This window comes from Ursus maritimus, unplaced genomic scaffold, assembly GCF_017311325.1.
Source record: "Ursus maritimus isolate PB19 unplaced genomic scaffold, ASM1731132v1 scaffold_5, whole genome shotgun sequence".
Classification (NCBI taxonomy): domain Eukaryota; kingdom Metazoa; phylum Chordata; class Mammalia; order Carnivora; family Ursidae; genus Ursus; species Ursus maritimus.
The window spans coordinates 51,218,140-51,230,522 of NW_024426663.1; the positions used below are offsets into that span (position 1 = coordinate 51,218,140).

The window sequence follows — 12,383 nt, forward strand, 5'->3', positions numbered from 1 at the left end:
CAAAGGATCAAGAGAAGAATGGGAAAGAGGATATGTGAGGGGGTGGGGGCTGTTTCTCCCCCAGAGGAAGCAAAGAGTTCCATGGTGCTCCTATCATGAAGTCTGTGCTGTAAGGCACGGCGTATGGAAGTTAAGGGAGAATATAGGCTTCCTCCAAGACAGAGTTGAAGTCAACACATTTATTTTAGATAAGAAATCTCTCTGGTAATTCAGCTTTGGATTTTCCAACTTTCAAGCAGTATTCTTCAAATCCAAATGCTTAAGTTAGTGGGCTTTAATCGTCCTAGTGAGGGATGTCTGACATGGCATGACGGCAGCCTTGCCAATGTCGTTCTCTCATTACATCCCTAGTGTTGCGACCCTTAGATTCTAATCTGCAAGTCGCACCTGCTTACATCTTCTGAGGTTGTGAGCACAGTGGTGAACAAAATTAAGCTTGCTAACTTGCTCAAACCTAAGATGATTTCTCTAGGTCACTGCTTTAGTCACTAGAAAAACAAGAAACCCTCTCTTCAGTGTGTCTAATCACAAATAGTATCATTTCTCCTATTCCTACAGTAGATCCTGAAAAGGGATTATGAAATTACTCAATTGTTCTTTTTTTCATTAGCACCAAGCAGGTGATCTTACTGACTAGAAGGCAGGGGATAGTGATGAATACAGGTGATTTAAGCAGTGTGTCTGAGGCTACCAGGGCAACCACTGATTATTATTGAGTAATTCTAGCATACCTCTATAAAGGTCAGGAGTCAAGGTTTTCCCATGATATATTTTGCTTTAAGATGGGGCTTTTAAAGGAAATTGGGGAGAAAGCAGATGGAGGATGACAGATGAAGATCAGGTTAAAGAACTAAATATAGCACAAGAAAACTGAAGTACTTAAATTTCACAATGTTGGTTTAGGAGATGGTGGGGGAGTTCATGAGTAAATGTAAAAACTGACTTTCTGGTTTCCTAAGTTAGGGCTTCTCAAATTAGTAAGAAATCTGAAATCAGGCCAGATGCAGAGATGTAACTGGAGTTACTTTACTTAGTTCCCTGAGACAAATTTCCTCTGCTGTCCCAGAGTTACCATTTTCTGAACTGACCTGGAGCCCTAGACAGACCGACCTGGAGCCCTAGACACACCAACCTGGACAGGAGTCATGTGGTCACTGAAAGCATAATTCAAGACTTGATTTCACTGAAACACACCAAAAACAACACCTTCTTGGTATAGGTCTTATTCTTCAAACAGCATCTTATGCACTTCCTTAGTTATTGAGGATGTAACAAATTTGAAAAGTTAAAAAGAATTCCTGTGTTCACTTTGGCAGCACATACACCAAAAAATCTGAACAATACAGAGAAGATCAGCATGGCCCCTGGGCAAAAATGCCACGCAAATCATAAAGCATTCCATATTTTAAAAATCAAGCCATCAGGCTGAATGTCTTAAACTTACACAGTGATGCATGTCAATTATTTTTCAATAAAACTGGAAAATAAAAGCACATGTACTTAAAAAATCCTCACAAAGATGTACGCCGCAACTTTAAGAAAAAAGTAAAATGGTGATTTTAAAACTGAGCTAATCTTTCTGAGGTTTCAAAACTGAACAATCCACACACACACACACACACACACACGTGTTAAAAAAATTCCAACACTACAAAAGGGTAGGGTTGAAAGAAAGTCAGTTTCCCTTCCACCAAAGTCCACTGCCCCATCTGCCTCTATCAGAGACAACCACATAGATTCATTCCCCTGTGTCTTTCCAGAAATACTACAAACATGTACACACATCCATAGGTTTATGTATCCCTGGATTCTTATATATAAATAGGAGTATACAATACACACAAATAGTTTTTAAATCTACCTGGATATCAAAATCACCTAGGAGGTTTAAGAAACATACCAAAACTCAGATACCATCCTAGACCAATTAACTCTGAGGCTCCAGCAAAGGAGCGTAGGTATTGACATTTTTTACTTTAGGTTCCCCAGGTGATACTAATATGCAGCCTGGGCTGAGAACCACAGTACCTTGCTTTTCCCCTAATGTACCTTATAAGGTTGTTCTATACCAGCACATATAAAACTACTTCCTTCATTCCTCTGCTGTATGGGGTAGCAGTCTTCTCTAATATATATTTTGGCTATCTTTTACTGATGGTCATCCCTTCAGGTCCCACTCTTTGCCTTTTATAAATGGTGTTACAATATACATCTGTGCCAGAGAACATCCACTCTCTATCCTGCCCTCTTCTCTGGGAGCTAACAGCAAGGATTACATCAACAGGTCTCCTGCACCCTCTGGCTCCCTGCTGGGGTTACCAAGGGGGAGCTCTGGCAAGAGATTAGCAGGAGGAAGGAGAGAGCCAAGGTATTTATTCCCTTGTCTCCCTGTGAAGTTGCCTGCCCCTGACTGAACCCCTTAACCAATATTCCTTTCAAGGTTCTGAGTCTATAGACCTCTCTCCCCTTTTGAGTCTGGTAACCACTTTGTACTCAAGTCCCTCCTGCCTAAGGATAATTGGTTGGGTGCTACTGGCCCTGCTTTCCTGTACTATCTCATGATTTTCCTGCCCCCACTTCTTTGTAAATAAACTCTCCTTGAATAATGCTGTTTTCTCAGCGCTGATGTTTCTTATGATTCTAATACATCATCCTTGGACTTACATCTTTGCATTTATTTCTTTATGAACAATATAATCTTGGCTCCCTCTGGAGACGTAGCTTCTTCACATAAGGCAAAAAGAGGATGGGGAGCCTGGGGTGGCTTGGTTGGTTAAGCATCTGACTCTTAATTTTGGCTCAGGTCATGATCTCAGCCAGAGTTTTGAGAGCAAGCCCCACACTGGGTTCAGCACTAAGTATGGAGACTGCTTAGGATTCTCTCTCTCTGCCCCACCCCCCTCCACTTATACTCTAAAACATTTTTTTTAAGATTTTTTATTTATTTATTTGACAGAGATAGAGACAGCCAGCGAGAGAGGGAACACAAGCAGGGGGAGTGGGAGAGGAAGAAGCAGGCTCATAGCAGAGGAGCCTGATGTGCGGCTCGATCCCAGAACGCTGAGATCACGCCCTGAGCCGAAGGCAGACGCTTAACCGCTGTGCCACCCAGGCGCCCCTCTAAACCATTTTTTAAAAATTTAAGAAGAGACATAGTGGGGCAGTCCATACAGCAGCTCCTTTATTACTCTTCTGAGCATTTTTGACAATAGCCTGGGCAGAGCCCCATCACCTGTTCAATTTGTAAGGACTATTAAAATGAACACTGAAGCAATGTCTCGGGGACAAAGACTGCTTCTTTGAGAGAGAAGCTGATAGGCACTGAAAGAGAACCTGCTAGAGCAAATACAGTGAATGACTGAAAGGCAGAATTTTGGAATGCTTTCAGAAACTCTTTCTTTTTGTCATAATGACAGTCAAATTTACACAGAGTCACGGGCTGGAAAGGAATTCCTGGGGCTAAATTATCCCCCAGTGAAAATTTAGGATTGCAATTAGGTTCTCCTCTAATTAGTATGGTTCCAATTGGCTCCACCCAACAGAGAAACAATAGAGTAGATGCAGGGCTTGACAGGACGCTGGAGAGTACACACCTAAGCCTGCTGACTTGGTGCAAACAGCTTAAAGCTTGTCTTGAGAGAGGAGTGCCTCTACTAATTTCGGTGTATTTTGTTATTTGTAGTTAACTGAGTTTTAGGTGCTTTATTTATTTATTTTTAAAAGATTTATTTATCTGAGAGAGAGAGAGAGGATGGGAGTGAGTGAGCAAGCGAGGGAGGGGGAGTGGAGGGGAAGGGGCAGAGGGAGAGAGAGGAATCTCAAACAGATTATGTGCTGAGCCCGACGAGGGGCTTGATTTCATGATCCTGAGATCACGACCTGAGCCGAAACAAGAGTCAGACGCTTACCCGACTGTGCCACCAAGGTGTTTTATTTTAAAATCATCTCAATGTTTTGATGTGGGTTGCTCTGTGTCACACTGGGATCAAAGAAACAAAAATAAATAGTGTCTACTGCCACCACCAAAAGAAATCAATACTAAGGATTTGTTCATTGGTAAGGGGATAGTCTAAGAGCAAAACAATTTTTGCTTATTGAAAAAGGAAACCAATTTTTTTTTTAAGATTTTATTTGAGAGAGCACATGTGTAGGTGAGGAGAGAAGGGGCAGAGGGGAGAGGGAGAGGGAAAGAATCTCAAGCAGACTCTGCACTGAGTGCAGAGCCAGATGTGGGGCTAGAGCCCACAACCCTGAGAAAATGACCTTAAGTTGAAATTAAGTCGGATGCTTAACTGACTGAGCTACCCAGGCGCCCCAGAAACCAGTTCTTATTAACCTCTTAATGTGAACCGGGCCATTTACTCTAAGGGTATGCCGGCATTAACGCATCTGACCCTCACAACAACCTTGAAGGCAGGTCTTATTATTACTATGATTATTCTTACTATTATTGTTACCGTTTCACAAAAGAGGTTTAACTCAGAGAGGACAAATAACTTGCCCAAGTTACAGCTAGGAAATAACAGAGCCAAAGCTTCACTACCAGGCCACACGGGTTTTTCCCTACACCAGATCTCAAAAGCTTTTCGTACACGATAGAACCTATGTCAGCCTTCAGAGAGCTATTTGTAGCCCTAAGTTTATATATAAACTACATCTGTTCTCCTGAATGACTGTTTCCCATAATGCCATCCATTATGAGAAATACATTTCCCCCCTCAAAAGTATTCATATGGAAAAGCCTTTCCTCAACTGTGGAATATTGTTTCATGACGCTAAAGAGAAGTGCTGTAAAGAGCATGTTCTAAGGTCAAATATACATCTAGGAAAGGCGGCATAACACACGCCCTTTGGGAGATTCACAAGGGACATCTTAATGGCTCAAAAGTCCTATAGACAAGAATCTGTGGAACTTATTCAACTGACGGCTCTTGCCTTTCCCCCCACCTGTCCCGCCCTCTTCCTGTATCAGTTTGGGGAATGCTGATTTAGTAGTCTCAAATACCCTGTACATCGTGATGGTCATCTACCACTTTTCAAGCTGTTTTCCTGTCAATGCAAAGGTCTTGATCACCTCACGTTACACGCACAGGTGTTCAATAAAAACACCTGTTGGTTTAACTGATGCACCTACTGTATCTTGTTATGTGACTGAAAGGCATTTTGCCAAGCAGCAGGCTGGCTTCCCGGGGGCACTGAAAAGTGTAGGCCTGGTGAGCTAACTGGGTTCCTCTATGGAGCAAACCCATCAGTCCTCAGCCTCAAATGTTGTGACCAGGGACAAAGGCCAAGGACAGGGTGCTCTTAAGCCCCTCCACTATCTCAAAGGCCAGGGACAGGGTGCTCTTAAGCCCCTCTACTATCATTAGTGCGGGAACCAACAGAGTGCCAGTGATGATACAGGGTTGGTCCTGAAAGCTTTACAATGAGGTCAACCCTGTCCTTATTCTTGTGGAAGTCCATCCACCTAATGCACTAGGCCTATGGCTCTCAGACTTCGGGATGTATCAGAATCACCTGCAGAGCTTGCTGAAACACAGAGAACTGGGTTCCTCCTCCAGAGGGGCTGCTCCAGTAAGTCTGCAGTGGGGCCCGAGAAGGTATATATCTAACAGGCTCCCGGGTGATGCCAATGACACTGGTTCAGGGAGCACACTGAGAACACCACACTGGGCTAAGGCCCTGCCTAGAAGACCAGTGTAGCTGGGACCAAAAGAAGGGTACACGAGATCCCGCTTGGTTTTCTAGACACTTAATGCAGAGAAGGGGTTAAAAATAAGATCCTAAGGCTGTTTCCAACCAGAAATGTGTTTCCGGCTAAGTAAGCATCTGCTTTCCAGACTGACTAAAAAGGTTTAAAAAGCAGTACTTTAATATGATTTTAATTGACCTGATTTAGGATCTGAATATACCAATAAGATAAAGTATACATGTAGGGAGAGAAATAATTCCAAATCTAATACTAAGTGAGAAAAATGGCATTTTAAAATTCCTTCCAAGTCCCCTTACAGGCATAATAGTGCTAAGAGCCATGCACAAAATATTAAGCCCATTTCTTTCCCTAAAGATTCGATAAAAAATTCAAGGTTTACAAATGCCTAACACCTACTTACATATATAAAATGCAGTGCCATAATGCATTTGAGGGCAGATAAATTCAGAATTCATTTATTTATATGTTTAAACACCAAGACTTTATTTAGCATCTACTGTGTGTCATGACAAATTTGAGTAACTGCTTTAGATTATTTAACAAGACTAATTAGTTTACAGAAAAAAATACAGACCTTTTATGATGTTAGCTCATCAAGGGGGAAAGAAAACAATGTGTGTGAAGGAAAACACTTTTCCATTTGCGATTTCCACTATGCTGGAAAACAGGGATGTAGGATGTGGCTAAGCATTTGAATGGTGTCTCATCCCCCCCTCCTCCCATACCCCCTCTGCTGACAGGCTGTAGGGATCCAAGTGCCACTGACAGCCCTGGTGCTTGGGAAAGAAATCCTGCTGGGTCATGAAGTGTGAGGGCTGCCTTGAGCAATTTTTATGTGAAAAAAATACCCCTGCTAATCACCAAACACATTTAACCAATAAAAATCAGATGGGTCATCAGGCAGGAATCTCTACCCTCAACCAAGTGAGGCCAGCTGGGCTCCTGACTAGCGAAGGAGATCTTGGCTAGGGAATGGGAAAAGCTGACAGAAAGCTACTCAGAAAACAAGAATACGGGTCGCATCAGTGACAAGCTCTGAAAATGCCAAGGAGGCATACTTGGAGGAGCTGTGGCCATGGTGGCCCCAGGAGATGGAAGGTAAGAGGGATGGTTCGGGGCTTGTCCAAGAAACAACCATGAACGAGCTGCCTGGAACCACCATAGAGGTTGTGAGGAGGAACAAGAAGAGGCAACTGATTCCTTGTGAAAAGTGACTCTACTTTCAAATTATTTCCCAAGGTGAGGAATACCATCAAGTTTTCAGGCAAAACAGTCAGAAGAGACCTTTTCTCCTTGGAGGTGGGTGAGAGTCAGAATCCTCAGTCTAAGAGGAAAGATCCTCCTCCACAGAAAAGTGATTCAACCACAGAGGAAAACTTCCTCTTTCAAATCCCTGCATTCCAAAGAATGACAAATCAAGATCATTGTAGTAAAAGCACAGTTGCCTGTTTGGGTGTAACTCTTTTGGCATGAAATAGCACTTAGTAGATAAAATTACTTAAAAAAATATGCCATTTATTATCACTGTTTAATGCATATTATTCATTCTGTGATTCATTTGGTCTCAGTAAATAACAGCTAGGCACACACAGCTCAACTGCGTGGGATGTGGACGTTTCCAAATTATTCAGCAACAGGCATGCCCAGCCCCCCATTTGGTCTTGGTTTAAAGTGGGGCAGCACCTGCCCCTAGATAAGTTCCTCCTTTTCACTGATAACTCAATGATTGGACTGACAGCTCCAGTCTCAGATTCTCCGATTCCAGGTGGGAAGCTCATGGGGGAAGGTGAGGAGAAGAGCCTGGGACATCTCTCTGCACACAAGAAAGACATACCAAGGCTGAGGGGATACAGAGAGAGAAAAGGAATCTCTGAGAGGCAGAAGGACAAGAGGCCCTCCCAAATAAAGTTAACTGCTATTCACAGGGCTAAACATATGAGGTAACAAAAGATGATCTCATTTAATCTTCCCAACACCTTTTTGAGGAGGTATAATTCCTGTTTTATAGATGGGGAAACTGAGGCATAAAGAACTAAAGCAGAAACTCTCATTTGTTTATTACTGTACCTTCAGCATTCAGGATAATGCCTGGCCCACCATAGGTGTTCAAACAGTATTCGTTTAATAAATAAAATAAAACACAAGTAAAATTTTGGAGATACCTCTGAAGTTTTCCCCAGATTTCAGCTGAGAGCAGCTGAATCAAATTCAGGAGCCATGCTTCAGAGAACCAACACTGCCTGGAAGTAGGCCTTGTTTATCCTCTGAATTCCAGGGACTGTTCTCTTGCCTCTCACTGGCCACTAAGAGGTAGAGGACGGTTGACTCTGGCACAATTTGAAGGCATTTGGCGTGTGCACATCTTTTAGGTCACCAGAAATAACTTGGAAATGCATGTGTGTGTGTGTGTGTGTGTGTGTGTTAAGCAGAAAGGACAAGAAAAATTAGTTTTATTTATGAGGCTACTGGGCTGTCAGTTATTTATTTTTTAGGGGTGGGGACCACTCAAACAGGGAAAACTCCAAGCTTGGGTTCCTCCCACGGCTATAATCATCCTCCGTCCTCCTAGCATGCTTTCCATCTTAACAAGCCCCTCGTATCCCTACCCCAGCAGTCTGAAGAAAGCATTCACCTAGTAGTTTTTAACTTGAGGAAATTACTGCAGTATTTTATGCCCCTAGTGGGACGTCCCCTAACTTCTTAGCATTTGTTTACTTCCTCCTTAAAAATCACTATCTTTCAGAAAGGCAGTGACACAAGGCCAACATCACTGGTCACTGTGAGAGTGGAGAGTGACTTTTATTTTGTCAGTCCCTTCTAAGCACCCTTTGAACAACCTCTGTAGTTAGAGACAGGTCAGCCCCACTTCTTCCGGCACAGGGAGCCAGGGATGGGCGCGCTCAGGGCCAAGGACAGGCACCAGCCAGTCTATGTCGGTGCCAGGAGTGAAACCTCAGCTTTCCTGCTTTCCATGCCACTGTTTGAGCTGTCTTTCTGATTGCCTCAGTCATTAGCTATGGGTTTTGTTTTGCTTCTTAACTTCTTTGAATCTCACTTATGAGTCATTTGCTTTCAAAGAAGATTCTGAAAATTGACAGGCTGGTCTCCATGCTGCCACTCTATGGTGAGAACCTTTCCTACCTTTCTACCTTACCCAGGCAACCCAGCACACTCCCAAGGCAGTTTGAGGATTCTGAGGTCACAAAAGCAGAGGCCTGTGTCATTTAACTATTGCTGAATAAACTGACCTAAACTCAGTGGCTTAAAAAACCATGATGTATTATTTCTCATGCATCTGTGGGTTGAATGGCAGCTTTTCTATTAGTCCTTCTTGGACTCACTCATGTGGCTGCATTCAACTGACAGGTGGCCTGGGCTTGGGCACGGCTGGGACAGCTGGGCTTCTCTCTCCAATAGTCTTGCATGCTGAAGGAGACTAGACTAGACTTTTTACATGGCAGCTGGACTCCAGCAAGATGAGATGGGAAACTGCAAGGCCTTGTGGCCTGGGCTCGGATGTTACACACAGTATCATTTGTACCACATTCTATTGGCCAAATCAAGGCAGGAGATGAACGCCAGCCTAAATCTAAGGGCTCCACCTCTTCATGGGTGCTGCAAAGATTCTTTGGCTGTATTTCATCTATCACAGGCCTACCGCCAGGAGATAAGGAGTGAAGCAGGCCAGTTGTGAGAAGAAAGCCACCGTGGAGAGCATCACCTGTTACCAAGTAATACATGGATTTAGGGTGGCCAAATCTTCTAACTTTTCAAAAGAAGTTGGAAATACAGATTTAAAAAAAAATGTATTAATTTTTGAGCAGTTTTAGGTTTACAGAAAAATTGCTCAGAATAACTCAGAGTTTCCATATAACCTCCCCCACTGCCTAAATTCCCCCATAATTAACATCTTTCATTAGTGAGGTACATTTATTAGTAATATTAATTACAGTAGCTAATAACATTAGTTACATTAGGATTCACTCTGTGTTCTCTTGGTTTTACAGGTTTGAACAAATGCATAATATCTGGCATCTACTATTACAGTATCATATAGAATAGTATCACTGCCTTAAAAATGCACGGTGTTCCACCCCATCACACTTCCTCCCCACTCATCTTCTTACTGACTGTATGGTTTTGTCTTTTCTGAATGCCGTATAGTTGGTATTATATCACACTGTAGCATTTTCACAGTGCCTTCTTTCACTTAGTAATCTGAACTCAAGCCTCATTCATGCCTTTTCCTGACTTCATAGCTCTCTTCTTTTTATCACGGGATTATATTCTATTGTCTGGCTGTACCAGTTTGTTTATCCATTCACCTACAGAGGAACATCTTGTTTGCTTCTGAGTGTTGCCAATAACAAATAAAGCTGCTATAAATATTTGTGGGCAGGTTTTTGTGTGAACTTAAGTTTTCAGCTCATTTGAGTGAACACCTATGAGTGTGACTGCTGGACTGCGTTGTATGAGAAATCTATGTTTAGCGTTGTAGGAAACCGCCTAATTGTCTTTCAAAAGGGGTGTCTCATTTTGCATTCCCACCAGCAATGCACAGGAGTTCCTGTTGCTCCACATCCTTACAGCACTTGGTGTTGTCACTGTTTTTGATTTTAGGCATTTTAATAGGTGTACAGAGAGATCTCATTGTTTTAATTAGCAGTTCCCTAATGACATAGGATGTTGAGCATCTTTTCATATGCTTACTTGCATCTAAATGTCTTCCTTGGTGAGGTGTCTGCCCAGATATTTTCCCTAGTTTTTAATTGGGTTGTTTACATATTATTGGATTTTAAGAGTTCTTTGTATATTTTGGATACTGATCCTTTACCAGATATGTGTTTTATAAATATTTTCTCCTATTCTGGGCTTGGCTTTTCTTTCTCTTTATAGTGTCTTTCATAGAGCTCAAGTTTTTAACCTTAATGAAGTTCAACTTAGACATTTTTCTTTCATGGACCATGTACCTAGTCGTTGCCAAACCAAAGGTCACCTAGATTTTCTCTTACATCATCTTCTAGAAATTTCAGTTTTGCATTTTACATTTCAGTCTAGGATCCATTTTGAGTTAATTTTTTGGAAGGTGTCAAATCTGTATCCAGATATTTTTTTTTTTTTTGCATGTGAATGTCTAGTTGTTACAGCATAAAAGGTTAGTTTATACTTTAAAAAAAGTGAGGGGACACCTAGCTGGCTCAGTTGATAAAGCATGCAGCTCTTGATCTTGGGGTTAAGTTCGAGCCACATGGAGGGCATAGACATTGCATAAATAAATAAATAAAGGTTGGTTTTTTTTTTTTTTTTTTTTTTTTTTTTGGTGGTAGTGGTAGGGGAGGAAGGAAGCTCTCCCTTTACCAACACGCATGTCTATAGGCTGTTTTTCTCCATCCTGGATCATCTTTGCATCCCTCATCCCCCTTACCTGCAATGAACTTCATCCATCCACATTAATCTATTTAATCTTACCTAACACCAACCTCACATTTTCACTTTCCACTTTTTCCAATATTCTGACTGGTGCATGTACTCAACATGATTAGTTAATAGTTGGTGAACTCTAAAACCACTTATCAGCTATAAGTCCCATTTAGCATTGCCATATACCACTGTCCTTCCTCCTTAGCCAGACTGTAAAGTCTTGGTGAGGCCAGCAATCCTCCTGTTCTCATTTACCCCTGGTAGCTTAGCAGAGGTCTGGGCACAAAACAGGTCAGCAATACTTGCTGACAATTTTAGACTACCTGGACTTCGGTCCTGACTTACCAAGTGTCCTTTGATCTTCAAGAGAGGTGGCTACGCTTTAGGAAGTCTAGCTGAGGACCTGCCAAAGATGTAAACCCTGCAGCCTTGCCCTGCCATGGCCAGAATGGTGCATCTCTAATTTTGATGCCCGATTTAACATTATGCCCACACAAACAAGAGGGCCCTGATCTCCTTGGAGAATTAGGAAAGATTTACCAATGAGACAGCAAAACGTGGTCTCTAAAGTACCAAAGGATGCTGAGTCACAAAGCATGTTCCTTTCATTATGATGGTTACATGGTCATAATGACCGTTCCAGTCATTATGAAAACAATGAAAAACAAATGAATGAAATAAAAAGGAGAACGGACAGTTTCTGGTGACTGCTTCTCCACCTCATGCCTAATTAATAATCAAAGTAATGGTAATCCCCCAGCTCTGACTTTGTTTTCTGTTTTCATCTGCATCATTAAGTGTTCCCATTCAAGGATCTCTGTGTACTTCAAAGTAAACAATGATGAAGGGAATGAAAGAGTCCAGACCTGAGTTTGAGACCCCAGTGGTCTCCATGGCTTGTGACTGAGCGCAATCACCATGGTATACTGTGCTGACAGACTTCTCGGAATTCATCTCTAGGAAAGTACTGTGGCTTCTATTTGCCAGGATTACCTAGCTTCTGCCCATGGCCCACCCCAGCAAACTGCAGGCAGAGAAAACGAGGGCGGCACAAGCTCGGATATGGCACATTCACCGCCCTGTTTCAGAAACGGTCGGCAAAGCTACAGCAGAGATCACGGGGCCTTTGCAGCGGGCCTCACGGGGGCCGAGGCAAACTCCGGCGTTAGCCCCGGCAGCAGCACTGCTGCCACCGCAGTATGGGCCTGGAGCTCAGGACTCACAGGTGCCACTCAGGTATTCACTGAGC

At 42.6% G+C, this 12,383-nt stretch overlaps 1 protein-coding gene and 1 non-coding gene across 3 annotated transcripts in view; one reads left to right on the forward strand and one right to left on the reverse strand.

The window, feature by feature from the left end:
• Window positions 1–12,383, reverse strand: part of ARHGAP26 (Rho GTPase activating protein 26) — a 413,878-nt gene that overhangs the window by 60,236 nt on the left and 341,259 nt on the right. The window lies entirely within an intron of this gene.
• On the forward strand, window positions 1,301–1,408 carry LOC121100902. Its single transcript, XR_005832684.1, has one exon. It is a non-coding gene; the product is annotated as a U6 spliceosomal RNA (small nuclear RNA).